The sequence below is a fragment of the Gracilinanus agilis genome, chromosome 1 (assembly GCF_016433145.1).
Source record: "Gracilinanus agilis isolate LMUSP501 chromosome 1, AgileGrace, whole genome shotgun sequence".
In the NCBI taxonomy this organism is placed as follows: Eukaryota; Metazoa; Chordata; class Mammalia; order Didelphimorphia; family Didelphidae; genus Gracilinanus; species Gracilinanus agilis.
The window spans coordinates 704958141-704964140 of record NC_058130.1 but is presented as its reverse complement, the minus strand read 5'-3'; positions in this window follow the sequence as shown (position 1 = coordinate 704964140).

Genomic DNA, 6000 nt, shown 5'->3' with positions numbered 1-6000 from the left:
GTGTAAGAAGGAAGATTGGGAAGGGAGGAAGGAATCAGGCTGTGAAGAGATTTAAATGCCAAACAGAGGAGTTTATATTTGATCCTAAAAGTAATAGAAATAGGGAGTTTATTGAACATGGGTGTAATACAATCAAGTCAATATTTGAGAGCTGTGTGGAAGAAGTAGAACTGGCGAAGAGACTGGAGGCAGAGCTGATAAATTGCATAGTGAGGTGGAGTTGATAGAGCTTGGCTCTTGGAGTGAGAAATACTTATTCAACTCCAGACTAGAACACATTAAATGTGTGACCTTGGGTTCATCGTCTAACCTCTGTTTTCTCAGTTTATCTATAAAATGGGGATAATAGCAGTTCCTACTTCCCAGGGCTTTTGTGAGAATCAAATGAGAAAAATTTTGTTAAACATTTTACAAACCTTGAAGTACTATATACATTATATTATTATTATATTTGTTTATTTTTAGTATTATTATTTTAAAGACAATTCCTCTCACTGGGAGATCTTCAGAGGCTGTAGGACTACTTGTCAGCAATGTTGTTGATCAGATACAGATCTCTTCCATGAGATCTTGTGAAAAAAACATGATTCCTACCCTCATGGACTTTACAGTCTCACAGAGGGAGGATACAAATCTAGACAATTATTATATAAGATTACTTTCTAGCCCAACTTCCACGCCTGACTTCCTCATTCCAATCAATATCACCGTCTTGCAGTGATTTTTTCCTTCCTTCCTTCCTTCCTTCCTTCCTTCCTTCCTTCCTTCCTTCCTTCCTTCCTTCCTTCTTTCTTTTCTCTCTTTCTTTCTTACTTGTTTGTTACATTAAAGTTCTCAGATATCTCCCTCCCTTCCTCCCCTCCTGGCACTAGAGAAGGCATCATTTGACAACAAATATGTGTACATATAAAACTGTGGCCTGATTGTTTCTATTTATCAGTTCTTTCTATGGAGGTAGATATAAACTTGTCATCCTTCAAACAGTATTTCTATTGCTGAATATAATGTTCTTTTGGTTCTGCTCATTTCACTCCTCATAATTTCATGTAGGTCTTTCCAGGTTTTTTTAAACGCTTACTTTCCATTTGAGAATCAATACTATGTAATAATTCCAAGGCAGGAGAGTAATAAGGGTTAGGCAATGGGGTTAAGTGACTTGCCCAGGATCATGCAGGTAGGAAGTATCTGAAACCGTATTTGAACCTAAGACCTCCCATCTCTACTCCTGACTCTCAGTCCAATGGACCAGCTAGTTGCCCCCTTTTCCATTCATTTATTTATTTAGTTATTTTGGAGATTTTTGATTAATTAATTAATTTAGAATATTTTCACATGGTTACATGGTTCATATTCTTTCCCTCCCCTCTACACATCTCCTCCCCACCCCTCGAATGTCAATTCCACTAGATTTTACACATAGCATTGATCAAGACCTATTTCCATATTATTGATATTTGCACTAGGGTGCTCGTTTAGAGTCTACTTCCCCCAGTCATATCCCCATTGAACAACGTGATCAAGCAATTATTTTTCTTCTGTGTTTCTGCTCCCACAGTTCTTCCTCTGAATGTGGGTAGTGTTCTTTCTCATAAGTCCCTCAGAATTGTCCTGGGTCATTGCATTGCTGCTAGTACAGAGGTCCATTACATTCTATTTTACCATAGTATATCAGTCTCTGTGTACAATGTTCTTCTGGCTCTGCTCCTTTCACTCTGCATCAATTCCTGGAGGTCATTCCAGTTCACATGGAATTTCTCCTGTTTGTTATTCCTTTGAGCACAATAGTATTCCATCACCAACAGATACCACAATTTATTCAGCTATTCCCCAACTGAAGGGCATCCCCTCATTTTCCAATTTTTTGCCACCACAAAGAATGTAGCTATAAATATTTTTGTACAAGTCTTTCCTTATTATCTCTTTGGGGTATAAACCCAACAGTGGTATGGCTGGGTCAAAAGGCCGCATGTCTTTAGAAAATTAACCTGCTCATCATTTCTTACAGCACAGTGGCATTCCATCACAATAATATGCCAGCCTCAACTAGTTTAGCCATTTCCCCAACTGATGGGCATGCCCTCAGTTTCTAGTTCTTTGCCAAAAAAGAGAGCTGCTATAATATTTTAGAACAAATAGGTTCTTTTCCTTTTTCTCTAATCACCTTAGGAAACAGACCTAATAGGGGTATTGCTGAGTCTAAGGGTATATGGTTTTAGAACTCTGGGCATAATTCCAAATGGCTCTCCAAAATGGTTGGATTAGTTCACAGTTCCACCTATAGTATATGTGTCCCCATTTTTCCACATCCTCTCCATATTTTGTCATTTTGCCCTTTTATCATTTTAGCCAATCTGATAGGTGTGAAATGATATTAAAGAGTTGTTTTGATTTGCATTTCTCTAATCAATAATGATTTAGAACATTTTTCCACATGGCTATATATATATATATATATATATATATATATCTTTGATTTCTTTATCCAAAAACTATCTGTTCTTATCTTTTAACCATTTATCAATTGGGAAATGGGTCATATTCTTATTGATTTGACAAAATTCTCTATTTATTTTACTTATGAGATTTCTATTTGAGAAACTGTCTATAAAATCCCCTCCCCTCCCCAATTTTCTTCTTTCCTTCTAATCTTGGTTATATTCATTTTATTTATACAAACCCTTTTAAATTTAATGTAATCAGAATTGCCCACTTGACATTTCACAATGCTTTCTATCTCGTTTATTATCTTGTAGTCTTTTACTTGGGCTGCTTCGTGTAGGGAAATAGGTGGAAATATGGATAAAAAGTAAGAATGAAGTGATCTTGTAGAGAACTTTGAATGCTAAGGAAAGGACTCTGGATTTTATCCTGCAAGCCTAAGCCAGTCAGTCATTCATGTCCTTCCAGATCATTGGGTGTAAGTAGGAGGGAGTCTCAGCCCCACTTCCCCATACATAGTCTGTGGTAAAGGAATAAGGGAAAAGGGTGTATTCACTGTCTATCTCAGGTTCATGTACTAGAAGTCAGGGAAAGCAAAGAAAATGGTAAGGAAGATCAGTTTCCCAGTTTCTAGTTTCCAAGAGAAGCCACAAGAGCTGGTAATCTCAGCAACTCTGAATCTTCCCTCCCTTGTGTAATCCCAGAAACTCAGAGCCAGTGGAAGAAAGCCAAGTGATAAAATGGGGACATTTCAACATGGAAATTATGTCTCCCTTTCCTGGTACAAGGCTTCCTCTGCCAAAGCACCTCTGTTGGCCCCTTTCTGTCCTAAAGGGAATCAAGGCAGTTTCTCTTATGGTGTATAATTTCCCAAATATTTCTCTATTTCTCTCTTCAAAGATTTTCTGAGTCCTAGAGTCTTCATAGAGATGAAAAAAGGAAAATGCAAATGTACAAGCTTTAGAAGTAACCTGGGAAGAGAGGCTATGGGAAAACAGGTACTTTTAATTTATTGTTGGTAGAGCTATGGATTGGTCTAGCAATCCTGGAAAGCAATTTGGAAGTAAAACTGCATACACTTTGACCTTACAACTAGGCCTGTGCTCAGTAGAGATCAAAGAAAGAAGAAAAGGAGCCATAATTACAAAAATATTTATAGCAGCTCTTTTTGTAGTGGCAAAGAATTGGAAATTGGGGGTGTGTGCATCAGTTGGGAAATGACTGAGCAAGTTATGGTATATGAATGTGATGGAATATTATTATGTTATAAGAAATTATGAAGGGGGAAGACTTGTTTAAACTGATTCGGAGTGAAATGAGAAGAACCAGAAAAACAATTTATACAATAAGAAGAATGTTGTAAAGATAACTTTGCAAGACTTAGGAATTCTGATCAACACAGTGACCAACCATGATTCCAAAGATCTCATGATGAAACATACTGTCCACCTTCAGATAAAGAGATTATGGACTTAAAATGCTGATGGAGACATTTTTTTTAAATAAAAATATGAATTTTATTATATTCACCTTTGCATTCACATTTTTTTACATTTATTAATATTCATTTTTAACATGGTTACATGATTCATGCTCCTCCTTTCCCCTTCAACCCCCTGATGGAGACATTTTAAAAAAAATAAGGCCAATACAGGAATTTGTTTGGTTTGACTATAATATTTGTGAACAAGGGTTTTTTTTTTCCTCAGTGCAGGAGTATGTGTGGGAAGTGAGAAGAGAGAATGTGAACCTGAAAGTAAAACTGAACTCAAAAGAAAAAAAGGAAGAAGTCAGAAGGAGGAAGAAGGAAGAAGAAAAAAGGAGGGAGAAAGAGGAAGGAGAAAAAGAAAGTAATCTGACTAAAGTGATTGTTCTAGGAAGATTAATTCTATAGCTATGTGCAAGATATTCATCAAATATTTGGGAGATTTTCCACCATAAAAAAGACTGCCTTGATTCCCTTTAGGACAGAGAGGGGACAACAAAGCTGCTTTGGGAGAGAAAGCTATAAGCCAGAAAAGGGAGGTCAGCAGCTGATTGGATTAGGGTGATGCAATGGAGAAAAATACTGGATGAAATGTCAAAAGTCCTAGTTTTAAATTCCAGTTCTGCCACTTATGATATCTTGACTTGTGCATGGATTGGGTTTAAGTGAATTACACAAAGTTTAAGAATTACACAAAGTCATAAGCTCATTCTCTCTGCCAGAATATCCAAAGTCCAGTGGCAAGGCAAAAATCAAGATGGCCCAGGATACAGTGGATGATCTTTGCTTCTTTGATGTCTCACCAGACACTAAGCACTTCCTAGTGCCTGCTTCAGCTACCTTCGTGGCCACTGGAACAAACTGTTCTCGTCCACCCATTGCACCTTCACATGCTTCGGGTAGACATGGGCTAACTCATTGACAGGTTTGTGATCTATCAGTTACCTTCAACCTGGTTTGGCCCATCTGCTGAGATGGTTTTCCAGGGGTAGGGCAACTGCACCTGCTATAGCTCCCTGGAGCCACAGATGAGAGTTGGGTGAAAGGGGAATGCCAAAGGCAGATGAGCAGCCCTAAAAGACATGAAGAAAAGTTTAAAAGACATGGTGGATAGAGCATCGAAGTAGCAGAATGGATAGAAGGCAAGACCTGGAGACGAGAAGATCTAGGTTCAAATCTGGTCTCAGATACTTCCTAACTGTGTGGCCCTGGGCAAGTCACTTATAAGACACCCGTTGCCTATCCCTTACCTCTCCTCTCCTTGGAACCAATACTTAGTACTGATTCTAAGACAGAAGGTAAGGGTTAAAAACAAACAAGTAAATAATAAAAGATACAGTTGGTGCTAGATTCAAATTGTGCCAGGCCTTGAATGTCAGATATTGATTGTGCCATTTTGTGGGTAGACTATAGGGCACTGCATTTGGCCTCAAATGTAAACAGTGCAAATGGGTTTGTGTCCTGCCTTCTTAAAGCCTGCATCTGCATTTTCCACTGGGTGGCACTCTATTCTAGTCACCATCCAATTGGTTTTGTTGAAGTCTCTGGCACACATCTGAAAATTTCTTACATTACAGTGTCAGAGGTTCTGATCCACTGAGAGGTTTAAAACCTGTGTAGGGAGGGGCAGCGAAGTGACTCAGTGGGTAGTGGGCCAAGTCTAGAGTCAGGAGGTCCTGGGTTCAAATGTGGCCTCAGATATTCTGAGCAAGTCACTAAACCCAATTCCCTAGCCCTTAGTATTGTCTCACAAATAAAGTCAGATCTAAACACCAGGAAAAATATGAATTGTTGACATGTTGACTGAGCCGATAAAGCAAAGATGACAATTCTACCTAAATTAATTTATCTATTCAGTGTCATACCAATCAATTATCCAAAAACTATTTCAAAGAGCTAGGAAAATAAAATAAAATTCATCTGGAAGAACAAAAAACCAAGAATATCAAGGGAATTAATTAAAAAATATAAAGGAAGGCAGCTTAGCTGCAGTGAGTGGACCTCAAACTATATTTTAAAGTGGCAACCATTAAAAGAATCATACTGGCTAAGAAACAGAATGATAGATCAATGAT